The 20,180-nt window shown below is 48.2% G+C and overlaps 2 long non-coding RNA genes across 3 annotated transcripts; one reads left to right on the top strand and one right to left on the bottom strand.

Moving 5' to 3' along the window:
• Window positions 1–7,934: 7,934 nt before the first annotated feature.
• Window positions 7,935–11,643, bottom strand: LOC143821514 (uncharacterized). 2 transcript variants are annotated; one of them, XR_013225824.1, is made up of 3 exons: window positions 11,423–11,643; window positions 9,833–9,947; window positions 7,935–8,183 (listed from the first exon to the last, which is right to left on the bottom strand). It is a non-coding gene; the product is annotated as an uncharacterized LOC143821514 (long non-coding RNA). The 2 variants fall into 2 exon arrangements; XR_013225823.1 differs by having other exon boundaries at window positions 9,833–9,952; window positions 11,423–11,441.
• Window positions 11,644–13,865: 2,222 nt separating this feature from the next.
• LOC143821513 (uncharacterized) lies at window positions 13,866–18,438 on the top strand. Its single transcript, XR_013225822.1, has 3 exons — window positions 13,866–14,036; window positions 16,772–16,885; window positions 18,213–18,438. It is a non-coding gene; the product is annotated as an uncharacterized LOC143821513 (long non-coding RNA).
• The last annotated feature ends 1,742 nt before the right edge of the window (window positions 18,439–20,180 follow it).

The following is a 20,180-nucleotide window of genomic DNA, read 5'->3' as shown; positions in this document are numbered from 1 at the left end:
AAAAATTTATCAGTTAAAATTGACTACGTATTTGCTCTATGCCAGATTTCTCCCTCTTTCATGTCATTTCATTTCATTTCATTTCATTTCATTTCATTTCATTTCATTTCATTTCATTTCATATCTATCTATCTATCTATCTATCTATCTATCTATCTATCTATCTATCTATCTATCTATCTATCTATCTCTATTTAGATTTTTATACCGCCCCTTCCCTACGGCTCTGGGCGGTTACAAAAAACATTTTGGAATATTTACATGGAACAGTATCAGTATCAATATACTGCCAGGCATTTGGTTGGGGCAATGAATTACAGAACAACACTGAGCTGCCCCCCCCTCGTACAAGAGCCTACAAAGGCCCCCTCCCCAAATAAATATGTATTTATTATTTTTATTTATTAGTTTGATTTCTAGGCCAGCACTCCTAGTCAGCTAGCTTGCAGCAGCTAACAGCATCCATTTAAAATACGGTACAATAATTCAATAAAGTGTTCTATTAAAAAATTCCCTCCCCCTCTTCCAACCACCCTCTGAGCCCCCTACCTCTACCCCCTACGAAGCATCCCACTATCTGCTATGTGTATCCAGGGATGGTGTAATTAACTAACAGACCACCAATGGAGGGGCTATGATAGTCCTCAGCCTGGCCTCCACCAAACCTGTTATACCTGTGAATAACGGAGTCAAAATGCACTTTATGGTTTTGAACTGTATTAAATATTTTTAATGGTTTCGGGTGTGACGTTTTATGCTGCTGTAAACTCCCGCAAGCTGGCATCCTGGGACAGGCGGACGTATAAATCCAAACACAGATAAATAAAATAAATACGTGCATAACAAGCTGAGGCACACTGACCGATAGAAAGCAGGTTTCTGGCCCGATTGGAATGGGGGCAACAACTTGGACAGGATGCCAGGCGTGGGGGCTGGCAAGGGGCCCATATGGGTAGGGGCGCAGTCCTTGGCTTCAACCAAATGCCCATTGGAAAGGCTCCATTTTTGCAGAATTTAAAAAGTTTAGTGAGGGCCCTGATCTCTACTGGCAGCTGATTCCACCAGGAAGGAACCAGGGCTGGAAAGGCCCTGATTCTGGTCAAGGCCAAGTATGCCTCTCTGGGGCCAGAGATGACCAGTGAGTAGGGATTTTCAGGGTGAAGAGCTCTTCAGGGGTGTATAGGGCAAGGCTCTATCCCAATGCTCAGTGTCAGTGTATCTGAGTGGGGTGGGGTATTCTGAGGTGGGGGCATGCAGTTTGCCTGCACGTCCTGGCCTCAGCTGCATGCCTGGTAGAATACTGCCATTTTGCAGGCCCTGCAGGATTTTGATAGTTCCATCTTGGCACACATCTCTGCCAGCAGCGTATTCTACCAGGTTGAGGCCAGGGGTGAAAAGACCCTGCCCTGGATGAAGCCAGTAGTGCTTATTTAGGGCCAGGGTCCACCAGTGTATTTGCATTTATAGATCTTAGAGTTTGTCCGGGGCTATACTGGGAGAGGCGTTCCCTTAGATACGCAGGACCCAAACTGTGCAAGGCCTTAAAGGCTAAAACCGACACCTTCAATTTGAGCTGGAATTCAACCAGCAACTAATGCAGCTGCATAGCTCTGTTGTTCAGAGAAAGAGGAAGGGCCCTATCCGGTGTGCAATCTGTTGTCATAGCCTTTCTGATGTGGTGGGGTTTAGTGGCTTCAGATTCCCCTGGATAGGGGTGGCAGAGCGCCATGGGTGCGAGTGTCCTTCCCATCTAGTAAATCATACTAGCAACACCAGTTCCCCTTGAACATCTTTAAACCGACTAAATAAAGCAGTAAGGGCTGGTGGGGAGGAGTTAGGGCGGGCTCTGTCCGGGATAAAAACTCGGAGGAGCGAATCAGGAGCCACGAAGTGGCTCCTGATTCGCTCCTCCGAGTGTCAATCCTGGACCAAGGAGGTCCAGGATTGCCTACTTGGCCGCCATTCCCTCCGCCTCGATGCGGGGAAAGGAGCAGGGCTGCCACGTCGAAGACGCGGCGGCCCTGCTCCTTTCCACCTGCACACCTGCTCAACTCTGCCTTCTCCCAGCCGCAGGAGCGGCCATGCCGCATCGCAGATTCAGCGAGGCTACTCCAGTGGCCGGGAGAAGGCTGCCGCTAACTCACCGTCGCCGCCGGGGCCCGCTGCCTTGGCCGCCACTCCCGTGATGTGCCATGTGGCCGGCCGCCTCAGGCCCTCCCGCAACCAGCGTCCCCGCAGCTCCCGGCCCATGAGGACACGACGACGCTGGAGACAGGTAGGCTGCTTCCCCCCCAATCCAGCGCCGGCCCCACTTCAGCCTTCTGTCATCCGCTGGGGGGGGGGAGCATTAAGGCTTCAGCGGCCCCACGGACCCAGTCCAGGCGTACGCAGAAGCCCTTGGGAGTCGGGCCCGGGTCCTATAGCATCTAGTGCCCATTTTATTTTCAATTAAAATGGGCTTTAAATCTAGTCTGATCATAAAGCTTCTACCAGATAAGTTTGACAATAAAATTAAAGTCCAGGGGCACCTTTAAGACCAACAAAGATTTATTCTGTATGGCCCCTTCCAACTCTATGATTCTATGATTCTATGATTCAGTGCGTGAGCTTTCAAGTGCAAGCACTCTTTGTCAGACTATGAACTCCTTACATCAGGGGTAGTCAACCTGTGGTCCTCCAGATGTTCATGGACTACAATTCCCATGAGCCCCTGCCAGCAAACGCCTGTGCCAGTCAACCTGCTTGCTGGCAGGGGCTCATGGGAATTGTAGTCCATGAACATCTGTAGGACCACAGGTTGTCTACCCCTGCCTTACATGACAGGGAATATATAGCAAAAATTTGAGGAAGCAAAGAGAAGAAGAGACAAGAGAATCCTTTGAGAGGGGAGTGAAGAGTGTTGAAATGCAGGTTCCCAAGGAAGAAAAGCATTCTAGAAATTCGTTCAAATGAATACATTCGTACAACAATTGTTTCCAAAGGTGGACACATTCTGTCCTGGTGCTGAAAAGAGAGCCAGGTCCACGTAAGCCTCAAGAGGCACGAGCCTAAAGATATTTCCACAAATTATGCAAGTTGCAATGTTCTGTAGTACAGCATTTCATGTGTACTGATCGTCTCTTGGTCTTTATGTTGATACATCGATTTGTACAGCCCCGGTGCACGTACTTAATTTTGTCACCTGGAAAAGGAGAGCAAGGAAATGAAAAAGAAAGTTCCCTTTAATCAAGTATTGATAAGCTTGTTGTTCTACACTTTAAGGAGCACAAGGGAGACATTTGTCTGTCCCTCATTAGCTTTTGACCCTGTGGATGGGATGTCTGATGGATAACCTGTCTCCTTCTGTTCCCAACCAGCAAATTTTATTGCTTCAAGCAGCTTTCCAGGTTGCAATTAAAGAGCAATTATATCCTATAGGATGGGATGGACTGTCCATTGGATATAATGGAGTGATAGGGGCAGCCTCTTTAAAGGTAAAGGTAAAGGTATCCCCTGTGCAAGCACTGGGTTATGTCTGACCCTTGGGGTGATGCCCTCTAGCGTTTTCATGGCAGACTCAATACGGGGTGGTTTGCCAGTGCCTTCCCCAGTCATTACCGTTTACTCCCCAGCAAGCTGGGTACTCATTTTACCGACCTCGGAAGGATGGAAGGTTGAGATAACCCTGAGCCAGCTGATGGGATCGGACTCCCAGCCTCATGGGCAGAGCTTTCAGACTGCATGTCTGCTGTCTTACCACTCTGCGCCACAAGAGGCTCTGCACCCTCTTTGGGAGCCTCTAAAAGTGGACCCCTTGGATCAATAATTTTGAAACTTGGAGGGGAGTCAGTGAAGAGCATTCCAGAGCTTCCCTGAAAGTTTTGAGGCTGTAAATTAATTCCCCCCCCCCAGGCCCTGGGAAAGTCAGAAAAGCTCAAAATCCCGTTATAGTCAATGGCGCCATTGACTTTAATGGGTGCCAAATCTAAAACGGCCAGATTGGGCCCTTAGTGCACAAGCCTACATGCAACAATCATTGTATCAGTACAAGCACAATTGCAAGGAATCTTCCCAGGTCTTCATATGAACTGGTAAACACCCCCCCCCAAGCCATTTTTAGAGGTCTTCAAAGTGGAACTCCTTGAAGATAACATAGATCCATGAAATAGCTTGGGGGACAGCAAGACAAAGAGCAAATGCAACCAGGAAAGCTCCTTAAAGCTGGGAACTGAAGAAGGCAGGTTGACAGGGGGGGGTGATCATCAGCTGTCCAATGCACAGGACCAAAAGGCAGTGAGGTCTTTCTTGGGCTTCTTAATTAAGAACAAGCTTATCATAGAATCCTAGAGTTGGAAGGGGCCATACAGGCCATCTAGTCCAACCCCCTGCTCAACGCAGGATCAGCCCAAAGCATCCTAAAGCAGTGGTCCCCAACCTGCGGGCCGCGGCCCGGTGCCGGGCCGCAAAGGCCATGGCACCGGGCCGCGGCTCCCTCTCCCCGCCCCGCCCCCGCAGTAAAAAACTTCCCAGGCCGCAAGCTTGCGGCCCGGGAAGCTTCTTACTGCGGGAGGCGGGGAGAGGGAATCAGGGCCGGGCCGCGCCTGTGCGGGCCACGCCCGCTCGGCCCGATCCGCGGGCGCGGCCCGATCCGTGGGCGCGGCCCGGGCGCGGCTCGCGGGCGCGGCTCGGGTGCGGCCCGATCCGCGGGCGCGGCGTGGGCGCGGCCCGCGGGCGCGGCCCGATCCGTGGGCGTGGCCCGCACGGGCGCGGTCCGCGGGGGCGCGGCCCGATGCCCTGCCGGTCCCCAGCCTCGGAAAGGTTGGGGACCACTGTCCTAAAGTATCCAACCTTTGCTTGAAGACTGCCAGTGAGGGGAAGCTCACCACCTCCTTAGGCAGCCTATTCCACTGCTTATTCCAATGCTTGATTAAAGGTTACTTTATTTTTATGCTCTCTTTTTTTTCAGATAATGAGGTGAGGTGGGCACACCGGGGCTGTGCAGATTGACGTATTAACATACAGACCGAGAGAGAAGTAGTACAAAAGGATTGTTGTACCAAACAATACTGCAACTGTATAAATTTTGAGAATGAATAAGAATAGACAAGTTTCCCTTGAGGCTTATCTGGCACCGGCCTTGCTCTCTTTTCATCACCAGGACAGAATGTTCCTTTCTTTTGGGGGTAATTGCCGTCCAAATGTTTTCAAATGAATGGATAAATAAAGTCCATGGCATTTCTAGAATTCTATTCTACCGAGAGAAGTCCACATTTCGACATCCTTCATTCCCATCTCAAAGTACAATTTGGCCTTCCCCCCCTTCCTTTCCTTTGCATTCTCAAACCGATACAGTAAAAGCTTTATAATCAGACACTCAAGGGGAACTGGTGTGGCTAGCAAATCAGACGAGTCATTGTTTTGCCCCATGCCTATCCAGGGGGGATCAGCAGTAACAAAACCCCACCATATCAGAAAGGCCATGACAACAGAAGAGATACCCTGGTGGGACTCTTCTCCTTTCCCCGAGCTACATACCCACATACTTCTTCCAAGATTGCCTCCAGAAGAACAACAGGCAGTTAGACACTTAGGGCTCTCTCTCTCTCTTCTCTCTCTTCACAATGTTGTTTCTCTTCTCAATGAAGCTATTAATTCTTTAAGCAGCCCACAGAACTTTACCCAGGTTGGTGGCCGTGAAAGGAAGGAGGACATTGGAATGCAGCTGAATTCTTACAAAATGAGAGATGCTGAACACCCAGTTTTGGCAATATAGTACACATGGAGGAAAAGCAATGGGTGTTGTGCAAGACCTTCTGCAAGCCCAGATAGCCCAAGCATGCCTGATCTCATCAGACCTTGGAAGCGAAGTAGGGTCAGCCCAGGATAGCACTTGGAAGGGTGACCTCCAAGGAATACCAGGGTCATGACGCAGGTTCAGGCAACAGAGCTTTAAAAATTCAAAGGAGCAGTGGAGCACTGGCTGCTTAAAGAATACATAGCTTTATTGAGAAGAGGGTAAAGCTCCAAGCAGCTTAAAATAATAAACAGCATTGTTATGAGAGATGGGAAAGAGAGTCTTAAGTGTCAAGCTGACTGTTGTCCTTCTGGAGGCAATCAGGGAGGAAGTGAGCTCACAGGAGCAGGAAGTCTCCAGCTGAGCCAATCAGGGCACAGAAGGACACAGAAGGAGATTATTTGAAAAAGACCAGGAAGTTCCCGATCTAACTATGCTAACTACACATCCTCTCTGGTGCCCCCTGTAGGGTATTCTTCATAGGCTGTTGATTCATGCACAATACAGATCTTGCGCATTCCAACAAACTCAACCCCTCTCTGTGTCATGGGTCCGCCTGAGGCAGGCATCATAGGGGTGTGATACTTTAGCATGCCAAGTAGCCAAGGTAGGTGGTTCGGGAGATGGGCAGACACTCCTGTTTAATAGTTGTATTGCCACAAGGCACAAAATTGGTACTACAAGTCAGATCTGGGTACACTAAGCCAAGCCAAGTAAAGTAAAGTACTAAATGGGTACTTGCAATCCATGCTCTATCTGGTCTTTGTTAGCTGCATGATACCTCCTTCCTATGCAACCATCTGTAGCATCTTCTCCTCTGTCATCCATTATTTTGAGTGCATAGAGGAGAGACAGCCACCCTAACAAAGGAACCAAACAAACGAACATCTCCCCTTTTCAGACCCCCCCCTCATAAATTCCCAATCTGGGTGCCTGGTCCTGGGGCTCAGACCACCAGAACATGGCCACGAACAAGAAGAAGAAGAGTTTCTTATACCCTGCTTTTCACTACCTGAAGGAATCTCACTTACAATCACCTTCCCTTCCTCTCCCCACAACAGACAATCTTTGAAGTAGGTGAGGCTGAGAGAATTCTGAGAGAGCTGCTCTGCAAGAGCAGCTGTAATAGGACTGTGACTAGCTAAAAATCACCCAGCTAGCTTCATTGGGAGGACTGGGGAATCAAAGCCAGCTCTCCAGGTTAGAAGCCGCCGCACTTAATCACTACACCAAGCTGGCTCTCATGACGTGTTAACACCTCAGAGAGCTAGTGTGTGCTCCCTGTCTGTTGTAAGGGATGCTCCCTATGCAGAGAAGAGCACCTTTCCCATGTTCCCCCAGCCACAGGAATGCCCATGTGCTCTTCCATCACCACAACTATTATAACATCTCTTGCCCATCTTCCTCTCATCCAGCACACTCACAGATTTGGAACTGGCTAGCTTGGTCAGGGCTGAAGAATAGATTCAAATAGGTAGCCATGTTGGTCTGAAGCAGCACAATAAAATCTGAAGAAAGTTCATCCCCTGCCACACATTTTCTTAGTCTTTAAGGTGCTACCAAATTCTAGCTCTTTTCTGTTGCTTCAGATAGTCTAGCAGGGCTGCCCATTTTGATCTAAACGGACAATACAGTCAGAGTGCTCTTATCTGCTGCTTGTTTATTCAGGACACAGAATGAACAGGATTCACAGAAAGACCAATCTCCTCTCCTCAGCCACTGCCTGCTTCAGCTCTGAGCACGGGTGTACCCCCCTCCCACTTTTCCAGCCCCCTCCCACTTTTCCAGCCCCCTCCCCCTGATTCCAGCTCTGTTGGAGAGCTCATGGCAGCTGGGCAGCTAGCTCTGCAGCTCCCCTGGTAAACCCCAGTTTACCAGGGGAAGAATCCAACCAGGCACCCAGTCTATTGTCATGGCCCTTCTGAAGTGGTGGGATTTGGGTCACTGCAGATTCCCTCGGAGAGGCGGTAGGTCAGAGCAATGAGTTTGAGTACCCGGCTCATCTGATTCACTAGCAACATCCGTTCGCCTTGAGTGTCTGATCATGAAGCTTTTCCTGGATAAGTCTGAGAATGCAAAGGGAAGGAAAGAAAAGGCAGTAGAAAACTTTGAGATGGGAACCAAGGATGTCAAAACGTGGACTCCTCTAGGCAGAAATGAATTCCAGAAATGCCGGGGACTTTATTTATTCGTTGGAGTGAAAAGACAGACACATTTTGTCCTGGTGCTGAAAAGAGAGCCAGGTCAGTGCCAGGTAACCCACAAGAGGCACCAGCCTACAGGTATTTCCACAAATTATGCAAATTGCAGTAGTCCTCCAAGCAGCATTCTGTTCGTACTCGAAGTTTCCGGGTCATTATGTCAACACATCGGGTTGTGCAGCCCCGGCTCACCCACTTAGTCTTGTCATCTGGCAACAGAGAGCAAGAAAATGAAAAATCATGTCAGGCATTGATAAGCTGCTTCTTCTAGAGCAGTGGTTCTCTACCTGGGGGTCGGGACCCCTTTGGGGTCGAACAGCCCTTTCACAGGGGTTGCAGCATGGCAAGCAGCTTGTCCGGGGCTACCACTATTGTCACTCCTCCTGAAGGCGCCCTCCAATTTATATACAATTTATAATCAATGTATATACAATCATGAACAAAGGATCTTCTCGCCATTGGTCAGTTTCGGTTTAATTTCTGTGAAAGAACCCTTGCATAATTTTATGGTTGGGGGTCACCACAACAGGAGGAACTGTATTAAAGGGTCGTGGCATTAGGAAGGTTGAGAAGCACTGGTCTAGAGCAGGCCAAGGAAGATGTTTGTCTGTCCCTCATTGGCTTTTGGTCCTGTGGGTGGGATGTCTGATGGTCATCCCCCCCCCGCCCCCCGTCAGCCTGCCTCCTGCTGTTCCCAGCCACCCACCAAGAGGTGGGTTCCAGGAAAGGCGGGATACAAGTCCAATCATAAATACAGTAAATAAATTGTATTGCTTTGAGCGTCTTTCTAGAGTTGTGCTGCTTTTTCTTTTGCTGTTCTCCAAGTTCTTTAATGGCTCTGTGCTGCCTTCAAGGAGTGCCACTTAGGAGACCTCTAAAAATGGCTCTGGGGATTTCACCAGTTCATGTGCCTGAAGTCTGTGATGAGAATCATGTAGGCAGGCTGCCCAGTGTTGCTGGAGCTAATAGTTCTTAATTCTCCTCTATACCATTTAATTGAGTGTGTGTACTTTCGATGGCCATTCCAAAGCCTCCAAGCAGGGCCCCGCCCACACCAGGAAGCTTTGGCATGTTCAAGTTGTATACCACCTGCCCCCCCCCCAACTTCAGAGGCAAAGTTCTGCCAGCAAAGGTGGGGGGTATTTAAAGGTACCACATTACAGCTGATCATGACAGCCATGGGGCCCACGCTCCCTTTAAACACCCCACCTGTTTTATTTATTGCATTTTATTTACTGCATTTATATACCACCCTTCCTGAAGGCTCAGGGCGGCTTAGCAGACTGGTAGGGACTGTTAAAGGGACTAGCCCCCATGTCACAGCTGATTACGCCATATCTGCACAGCTGTCATGATCAGCTGTTACACAGAGGCCCTGTTCCCTTTAAATGCTCCCCACCTGCCATCCTGTGTAGGATCCTGCACTTGACAGATTTATGTCTCCTAGGACAGGGGTAGTCAACCTGTGGTCCTCCAGATGTTCATGGACGACAATCCCCATGAGCCCCTGCCAGCAAACGCTGGCAGGGGCTCATGGGAATTGTCGTCCATGAACATCTGGAGGACCACAGGTTGACTACCCCTGTCTTAGGACACTGCAGACTTCATGTTAAAGTCAGCAATACTTTTTTGAACAAGCCGGGTCTTGGACCGGGTTCCTCTAACCTGGCTCTCTTCCTGTACCCACAGACTGCAACTGTGGGGAGCTAATTTTTCAAGCTTTTCAGGGATGAATTGGGATTTGGACTACACATTTTACCTGTATGAGCTAGCTACCTTTTCAGTCGATAGGCATGGCATATAGACCTATCGTTTTGCTCTCTATAAAAAAACATTTCCCTCCCCCTCCTGGACTCACCTCGAATAACCTTCCGAGTAAAGCAAAATTTCCACCTTCCAGCTTGACAGGTCGTTTCCTTACCCTTACACATGTTATTTTGAGGGACGTTCCGGCAGCGAAAGCACGTGACCGCCTGGACTGGGTAAGATGAACAGATCTGTTAAGCCATGGCTAGGTGAGACTCACAAAGGTAAAACTGATCGTGCCTAGTTAAAAATCTAACAAAAAAGGAAAGAAAAGGCAACAGAACGCTCAGTCGTGGGAAAGAAGGATGCTGATTGTGTTACAAAAGCATTCTGGGAATTATGCTGTGGTTTTATTTATGTATTAATTTCAAAGGAGGGAAGGCCACGGGGTATAGCCCAGTCTGGTCCGATCTTGGAAGCTAAGCAGAGACAGTCCTTAGAAGGGATTCTTCCAAGGGGGACCATGCAGAAGAAAGCCCTGTTTTTCTCTTGCCTGGAGACACCCTTGCTGGGTTGGCCATAGCTCAGTTGCCACTTGATGCCGTTTCACTTTACACACACCTTTACTCCAAAACAACTGTGCCCCAATGATCCCCCAAGGCCTCAGTTGTGCCTAGTGAAGGGAATCAAGTAACTACATAAAATGAATCCACTTAAAAATCTTATCAAAATTCAAACACTTGCAAAACGTTGTCCTTTAGGTCTGAGTGACTACGGTCGGTTTTGTCTCTTTTTATCTTTTTCACAATAGCTTTAGCTGACCTACCATAGTTAGGCGATGTGCTCTCCAAGCTGCACCTTCCCGAGTGATGTTTCTGCTTTTGACAGCATTTCTCCTTTCTGCCAATCATTGACGAGTCTAAGCCTCTGGTAGCGCTTTGTTATTCTACATAAGCGTGCATCCCACATTTGTGGGGACTTTTTTTGGAGGGGAGGAATTGCATTTGATGGGCAGGGATCAAGGCAGGGGCAGGGACAGAGATGGGCAGGGACAGAGCCCGATGTTTCTCCCCACCCCCACCCCAGAACCATGACAGGCAAGATATGAACAGAATGGGGAAAAGACACCCCCCCGCCGCCAATAGACAGCCTTCCTGCCTGCCCTGCAACAGGGGGAAGCAAAGGACACGCTGGAGAAACAAATGGTTCCTTAGTCTTTCTTATTGTCTTTCAAAGCAAAATGAAATGCGCAGTGCCACGCCGAGGGGGAGCCCCAGCCATGGCGGCTGCCAGAGAGCACCAAAGGTGAGCTGGTGGCAGAGTGGCAGGGCAGCCCCTGAGGCAGCAGCCGGGGAGGAGGACGAGGAGGAGCTGTGGCCCAGTACAGACTGATCAACGGACCGGTACCAGTCCCCAGATCGGGGGTTGGGGACCACTGTGGCAAGCAACCCCTGACTCTTTCTTACAAATCAAGTGGCGGAAGTTCCAACTGGACAGCAGTTCCCACTGAAAATGGACGAAAGCAACTATCAGATTGATCTCATGATAGAACCAATTTTAAGTCTAGATGGACAAACCCATACTATTTTTTAAAATAAGAAAACAGCCCCATTTGAACCTTTCTGACCTTTCTTTTTCTTTTGCATGATTCCTTAATAGATTATCCCTACAAAGTTTCATTTCCCTTGCCCTAGGGACTTACCTGCATCAAAGAAAAGCAAGACTAAGAATCCTACTGCCAAACCTTGACACATCTCAAGTTTCATTCTCCTAGGGATGTTCAGAGTCTTCACAGTCACAGCTGGGGAGAAATCAAATTCCAACCTTCCTACTCTTCACAATGAGCCGAACTGACTAGGCTGGTTAAGATATGTAGCCCAGTGGGTTTATTATTAGAACCTTGGCAGGGAACATACAAAACATCCGGCACTTGGTAGGTCACTTGTGTTCCCTAAGCAGAATGGTGTGGGTGAATGACGTGAGAGGGGCAGCTCAAAAAACCTTATCCTTTTCCTGTCTTCCTGGGACCTCTATGCCTGGATAGAACAGCCTTTCTCAACTTTTTTACCCTTGAGAAACCCCTAAAACATTCTTCAGCCTTTGAGAACCTCCAGAAGGGGTGCAATAGTTCAGAATATGACCGGGGAGCATAGCTTTGTGCACGCCCAGCCAGGGCCTCTCCCCTTCCCACCCCCTCCAGGCCCTTCATTGGGGTGGGTGGGTCAACATGACCATTTATGGCTCAGAATGGTGCCAAGATGGGAAGTTGGACTCCTGCCTCACCCCCATAACCATCTTCTATTTCCCATGGCAACAGATTGAACCTTTTTGTTATACCAATCAGAGGGCAACCACAATTTTTGTCTAAAGCCCTCCTCAGCCTCCATGACTTTTCACCATGAAAAGGGTACAAAAAAGGATACAAAATCCCTTAACCTGGGCACTCCAGATTGCCTCTCTGGTAACCTTAGATCCTGCCAGCTCTTTCGCATTGCCCTACTCCTTCAATCTATGCTCCCCAAATTACATACAGCCTTGCTGCCCCTTTCCCCTGAAACTTAGGCATTTCCTACCTTATTTTTCTTTCTGAAGACATGTGTTAGTGTAATCTACCAGGTCCCTCCTCTGAATACCCCCTGAACATCTGCTCTGTGAAGGCCGGACTATCTGGGGATTGAACATCTGAACTTCAGCAGAATTCCGAACAATTTGGAACAGCTCACACACCACTGGGTACCCTGTCTCTATGGCATGGAGCTGGCAGTCCATTGAGTTGCCGGGAGGGGAGAAGGGTGATGTTGGCAGGTATTGCTGGGGTTGTATTTTACAGTGATGTGAATCGCCACGAGTCAGCCAGTCTGGGAGTGGCAGTCAACAAATAAATAATCAATCAATCAGTCAATGCATGTAGTCTATCATTTGCCTTGTATGTTATTCTTTAATAAAAATACATTATTTTAAAATACTTGTTGTCTGCTTTGGGTTCCTAGAAGGGCTCAACCCCCTTCTCACTCTGCTAATTTCCCCGCAGTTTTAGAGCATTTGGGGTAACATCCTTAACACTATTTCGCTCCCTTATATATTTGGGAAACAGCCTCCTGGGAGGAGTCTGTCCAGGGCCCTGTCTGTCCAAGTCCGCCCTGATTGGCCCTCCCCCTCCAGCTCCCGCCCTCCCTCCTTGCTTGCTAGAAGCCTTGTGGCTGTGACCTCCATTGTCGCCCACAAGGAGAGAGGCAGTGACAGGGCTTTGCGGCCTACAGGTATGCTCCTGCTGGGAGGGAGGCAGGGGGAGTTTGGAGCCTCCCTGCGGGCTGCAAAGCTCTGTCACCACCAGCAGGGTGGCTTTCCACTTCCTTTAGCCCACTTTGTGGGTCACAGGGAGCCGTGGCCACCCTTTCACACCCTCCTGCCTGCCGCCCCTTTCAAAGCCTAGTTTCTTATATGAAAATCACACCAGTGGAAGTTATTTCCTTGATTTTGCTGTTCCATGAGGAGTATCTGTACATTTGAAGCAGCAAAACTTAGGCAATAGCCCTCCTCTCTAAGGTTACAAAGCCCGCCTGGACAGCAGCAGAAGATGAGGGGTTGTCAAATCTAAGTTGGGAAGCTCTTGGAGATTTGAAGATGGATCCCAGAGAGGACAGGTACCTCAATGGAGCACAAAACCACACAATCCACCCTCCAGAATATCCATGTCTTCCAGAGGAACGGATCTCACTGGAGGCTGGCAACCTTATGTCCTCTCCTTATACTGATTAAGACAGGGCAGTATGGTCTACTCAGGCTGGCAGTGGGTCTCCAGGGTCTCAGGAAGATCCTTTTGAGATGGGGATGCTAGAGATGGGACCTGGGACCTTTTGCATGCAAAGCAGATGCTCTACCACTAAGCCCCGGTCCTTCAGGTTCACTGTTTTCATTGTTTCCACTGGGTAGGATGTTTGCACCTGTACATCCCTCTTAGATGGGGAAGAATGGCCAGAAATTCCTCACCCAAGGAAATATTCCAGTTCCCTAATCCCACACCATTCTTACTAAAGAACACACAAGACCTGCCAGGTGCCCATTCATTTGTTAATGTTTTACATGTTGACTTCCAGGGCTTTAATATTAACCCTACTGGACCTCCTGACGAAATTGCGTGAACCCAGCCTCTTCTTCTCTTCCATAGTAGGGAGGTTGCTTCTCGCCACCCAATGTTATCTGTCTCTGGGGACTTTTTATCATGTTTATCCTGGATCTTAGAAGAATGACCCTTCTGGTGTATCTGGCTTTGATGATAGGAGTCTCAGTCTCAGTTCCATATTTGCATAATCCAGGTAGGTCACCCAAATAAAAAAAATAATAAAGCAGATTTGAGGGAAGAAACAGTGCTGGCTTTTATACCCCACTTTTCACTACCTGAGGGAGTCTCGTAGCGGCTCACAATCGCCTTTCCTTCTTCTCCTCACAACAGGCACTTAACCTGTGAGGTAGGTGGGGCTGGGAGAGCTCTATGAGAATTGTGACTTGTCCAAGGTCACCCAACTGGTGGCATGTGGAAAAGTGGGGGAATCAAACCTGGTTTTCCAGATTCGAGTGCTGCTCTTCACCACTAGACCAAGCTGACTCTCCAATAAGAGCTGTTTTTTTGTACCCGGCTTTTTACTACCTGAAAAAGTCTCAAAGCGGCTGACAATCCCCTTCCTCTCTCCACAACAGATACCCTGTGAGATAGGTGGGACTGAGAGAGCTCTGAGAGAACTGTGACAGGCCCAAGGCCACCCGGATGAAGGCATGTGGAAGAGGAGTGGCGAATGAACCCCAGTTCTCCAGATCAGAGGTCTCCACTCTAAACCTTAACACTATTTTGCTCCACGCTGGCTTTCTCTTAAAGGTGTGCCATAAAAATAAGTCTTAAATGTAGCTATTTTGTCATTTTAAAAGTTGATCTGGGTTCAATAGCTGTTACTATAGGAAACACTTTGTCAGGGGTCATGTCCCCGACTCTATTGTGACAAAATTGTCAGCTGTTCTTTCCCTCACTCTTCAAAACTGCAGGCAGGTAGGGGAAAAGGTCTTGCCAATGTCCATGCTCCAGGACATCCAGTGTTGAGCTCTCACCCTGTCTGATTTCCAGTAGAAAAAGGTTCACTGAAGGGAAGGGAAGGGGAAGGGGAAGGGGAAGGGGAAGGGGAAGGGAAGGGAAGGGAAGGGAAGGGAAGGGAAGGGAAGGGAAGGGAAGTTTGTCTCCAGTCCCTTCAGACCCCAGGTCCCTTTTTTCTTCCCTTGATGTCCTTGTGATATGACTGGTTATTCTTTTTGTAGCTGTATAAGGATGGTGATACATGTGAACAATAAAGGATCCAAGTCTCTAGGCAGACATGGTTATTTCATAGGGTTGCCAGATTCCTCCTGGCCCCCACCAGGGGGCAGGGCTAGGGTTGCCAGCTCCAGGGTGGGAAACTCCTGGAGATTTGGGGTGGAGCTTGAGGGAGGATGGGGACCACAGTGGGGCACCATGCTGTAGGCTCCACCCTCCAAAGCATCCATTTTCTCTAGGGTAACTGTAGATGAGGGGTCACTCTGGGTCCCCCCTGTAGGTTGGAATCCCTATTATTTCAGGACCCCCATCCCCAGTTGTGGGGGGTAGTGGTTAAGGGTGGTGGCTTCTAATTTGGCAAGTCAGGTTCTGCAGCCAGCTTGGTGACCTTGGGCTAGTTGCAATCCTGAAGGAGCTGTTATAACAGAGCAGTTCTTTCAGAGCTCTCTCATCCCTCATCTACCTCACAGGCTGTCTGTTGTGAGGAGGGGAAAGCAATTGTTAGCTACTTTGAGACTAGTGAAATCTGGGATATAAAAACCAGCTCTTATTCTTAGACTGGCCAGTGATTCTGGTTTGGGCGGGGGGGAGCATCATCTGAGAATTGGAATTGGGGTCACCATGGGTGGGCAGTTAAGTTGTGAATTTCCCACATTCTGCAGAGAGTTGGACTAGATGACCCTGGAGGCCCCTTCCAACTCTATGTCTCTATAATTCTTTTAAATAGAGCAAAGAAGTCCAAATGATCTCATTTCCTGCTCTTTATCAAGTATTTCACTGCCCTGGTCTCTTGTATGATTCCTAAGCATGTATATGTATCCATGCCTATGGTTATACATGTCCTTGTACTCTTAAGAGAACCAAGCATGTCAGGCTTGACAACCTCCAGGTGGGATCTGGAGTTCTCCTAGAATCACAGCTGATTTCCAGACAACAGAGATCAGTTTCCTTGGAGGAACTGGTGGCTTCAACAGGTGAATTTTACCGCTTCACCTCACCTCTGAACTCCTTTCCCTCCCTAGATTCTGCCCTCATCAGGCACTACCTCCAAATCTCCAAGAATGTCCCCACCCACAGCTGGCAACTCTAGGATTTGTGCCTTCGTTTTCCCAAGCAGTGCTTCAGAGCAGCAAGGCAGGTGGACTTTCGCCGTGGAGGCAGAGGGCTTGCCTGGTCCTTTTACTGGAGATGCCAGGGATTTATTTATTGTATTAATTGATTTGATTTGATTGAACCTGGGACTTCCCGCATGCAAAGTAAAGGCTCTTCCTCTAAGCTACAGCCCCTCCTTAGTCCCTTCCCCGATACAGGAAATAATCTCATTGGTTATTGTGTTGTCATCACCAATGTGAAGCTCTACGGAAATGACGCCGCCCCACTTTTCCTGCTATGGAGAGGATCCATCCCTTACTATATTTTGTAGGCTGGATTTGATTTGTTTTAGTGTGGTTGTTTAGTCCTGTTGCTGCAACCTTGAATGCTTAAAGAACAAGTGGCTTATACATGTTTTGAAATGAAGAAGTCAAATAAACAAGAATGAAGGCATTTCTAGGCCCCATGTTTAGCTGGAGAAGCCCGGACTTCAATACCCTTGGGTCAAGTGTCATGGGGCCTTTTCTTGGCTTCACTTTGCTTTTGACTCTTCATTGCTAATTCTGCTTTCAGAACCCACTGTTTAATTTAACCATGGCTTGCTGTGGAAGGGGGTATGTGTGCGTGTATCTATATACATATTTCCCATTTCTCTTAAAGCTGTCATCTGCCACTACTGCCGGAACGTTAACCGAGAAAACAAATGTGTATTTAAAACAACTATTTGTTCTGGAAAGAGCTGGTCATATTGCTTTGCTAAGAAATTTATTAGAGGTGAGTCCAGGAGGAAGCTGCATTTCTTGGTGAGCATGAAATTATTGATCGGTTGATTTCAGTATTTGTATCCTGTCTTCTTCCCCAAAATGTCCCAAGATGGCTTATGGCACCAAAACAGAATTACAATACAAATAAAGGAACAAAACAGCAAGCTGTGCCTCAGATCGGACCTGGCTTCTATAGCTGCTTAATCCAAAGATATCACTCATGAACTAAAGGGGGAGTGCAAGAAGCCCTTGAACTTGTGCCCCATAGCCCTGTCCGCTACGACTGCCCTCATGTGCAGGGGCTATCCTACCCCCAGATCCCTTTGCCACTTCCAGGTAGTTCTAGGAATCACCAGGAACATCATGGTAAGAACTTCCTGAACATAGATGAGGAATTAGTATTCATTTTACTTTTTCTCCTGGTATGCTGCTCCGGTTCAAGTTCAAGATATTGGGTTTGACATTTCAGGCTTTATGCAGTCTGGATCATGCCTATCTAAGAGTCTGCCTCTCCAAGTATGTCCCCTGGAGTGCATCGTGCTCTGTTAATTCCGATCCGTTGGTGATCCCTGGCCCCAAAGAAGCATGTTTGGCCTCGACCAGGGCCAGGGCTTTTTTAGCTAGCTACCATGATTCTGCCATCATACTCACTCATAGCAGTGTGAGGACCAGAAACTATTTTAAGAGGTCTTCAAACTGAGGCACCTCAAAGAGTTTACAGGGCCATGAGAGCATCTGTGGAATGGGAAGCAAAAGCATGAGTCATATCAGGGAAGGCCCTTAAAGCAATCAAAGCAACTGAATCAAGCTGTAGGAGCAAGGATGAGGTGGGTCTCAACCACCAAACATCCAGCTCATAGAATCATAGAGTTGGAAGGGACCTCCAGGGTCCAACCCCCTGCACAATGCAGGAAATTCACAACCCACATTGACCCCAACTCCACGCCCTCCCCCCCAAAAAAAACAGAGAATCCATGGTCAATCTGGCCTGAATGAAATTCACCTTCTGACCCCAAAGTGACGATCAGCATTTCCCTGGACATGCAAGAAAGAGCCACAAGAGCCAAGCTCAGACAGAACCCCTTCTGCCCACCCACTCACAACCTGACTAAATTCACAGAACCAGCATTTCGGTCAGATGGCTATCCAGCCTCTGCTTAAAAACTTCCAAAGAAGGAGAAGAAAGGCCACAGAAGCTATGATGTGAAGCCCTATGACTAATGTCTCCGTTGCTCCTTCTTAATGTGCACTCTTTAACAGACGCCTGTGGAACATAACTTTACCAGCCATTGAGCTGGGGAACTTCACTGGTCTCTTTTCTTGACTTTCCTCTCCAGATGGGACAGACCGGTGGGTCACCCGGGGCTGCACTAAACGATGCAGAAGCATCAAGACCGCGCATTGGAGAATGTACATGGTGTGCTGTAGGAGAGACTTCTGCAACCGACAAAACATGTGGGCTATTAAACCGAAATAAGTGAGAATGGGTCTGTGAGATGAATGGGATTTATGCAGCTTCTGGCTTTGGACCTTAATAAAGTTACCCCTATTTGAAAAGAGAAAGCCTTCTGTTAGTTCCCTTTGAACGGGCCTGATAACAGCAGCCAATGAAATGTGGGTAATTTATATTGTTGCATTCTTTATACTCTGCCTTTCTCGTGGCAGATCACACAGTGTAAGTCGGCGCAGGCAATATGACGAGACATCGGATTTATTGAGAATTACAAAAACTGGAGACAAGCATCAGTGTTAGTGGGTCCTATTCTTAAGCCACAACACCCCAGTTTTCTCTGGATTAAGCTTCTCTTTATTAAAGATGAATCCTTATCTCCACCGGCAGCAGCCAAGGTCACTGAAGTAGGGCAGAGAAAAGAATACAAGCATGTGATAATGTCCGCATTCCAATTTCTACAGTTTTGCTAGAGAATGGTAGGAGGTCCTTGGCCTCTGGATGTCGGAGAGGCTCGCATGCTGGACATCTGCTTTGGTGAGGACTGCGTTTGTGAGGTCTTCATATTATGTTGCATAAGTCATCATCACAGCACGTTACTTTGGTAGTGCCATACTCCTCATCAAAATACTGCCTGCCACATTCATAAACCGTCCTGGTGCATCCTTGTCTGGGTGCGTCTTCTGCAAAGAGAGACCAAATGGAATACGTTGGTAGGCAGCTCTGCATCCCGCTCCACGTCAGCAGCCCCCAAAGCAGTAGGAACCAAAAGGAAGCCATGAGGAAAGGACCCGTAGTAATGGGTTTAAACTACAAGTACAACAATATAGGCTAGATATCAGGGGGAACAAATTCAGAGTAGTTCAGCAGTGGAATAGGCTGCCTAAGGAGGTGGTGAGCTCCCCCTCACTGGCAGTCTTCAAGCAAAGGCTGGATACACACTTTTCTTGGATGCTTTAGGATGCTTAGGGCTGATCCTGCGTTGAGCAGGGGGTTGGACTAGATGGCCTGTATGGCCCCTTCCAACTCTATGATTCTAGGATGCTTTGGGCTGATTGCGTTGAGCAGGGGGTTGGACTAGATGGCCTGTCTGGCCCCTTCCAACTCTATGATTCTGTGATTCTGTATGGCTAGAGGACAGCCTCTGCCATGGAAAAGCAAAGATGCAAATAAGGGGGAATGGAAGCTAACGCAGTTCCGTAGGGCCTGCAAGATGGAGCTCTTCCGTCAGGCTTATGGTTGAGGACAGTTCAGACAAAGAAATATAACCAACAACAAACGGGCTTTCCTCACTGCAACCCAACAGCTCACCGCCTGCCCCAACCAGACAAAAAATAATTGGGCATCACCTATCGATTGGCAGGTTAATTGTCAATTGTTTTAATTGTTCTAGTGCATTTAATTGCTTTCGTAAACCGCTCCGAGACCAGCAGCAAGCACAACCAGGGTTTTCATTCGTGGCAGGGTCCTGCACTGCCCACCGGACCCCGTGCCTGTCCTTCCAGCCTTGAAGGGCCAGGTTAAGGTGTTTTTATTCCTTCGGGCTTTTGTTTGAGGGTTCTTTTCTTCCTGTTAGCACTTTAGCGGCCTTGACTACTTTAGAATATTGTTATTTATTTATTTATTTATTTATTTATTTATTTATTTATTTATTTATTTATTTATTTATCATACTTCTATACCGCCCTCCCCAGAGGCTCAGGGCGGTTTACATTATAACAGAGAACCATACATAAAACAGTCTGTAGAACATGTACATCGATAACCAACAATTGCAACCAAACACAACACAGTATAACAGTAAACAATCGTAATACAAACAGGTCCAGGGCTTGTTGATGGGATTCTGAGGGGG

This window comes from Paroedura picta, chromosome 12 (assembly GCF_049243985.1).
Source record: "Paroedura picta isolate Pp20150507F chromosome 12, Ppicta_v3.0, whole genome shotgun sequence".
Lineage (NCBI taxonomy): Eukaryota > Metazoa > Chordata > Lepidosauria > Squamata > Gekkonidae > Paroedura > Paroedura picta.
Note: the sequence above shows the minus strand (reverse complement) of the source record. Positions and strands in the feature narration are given on the sequence as shown.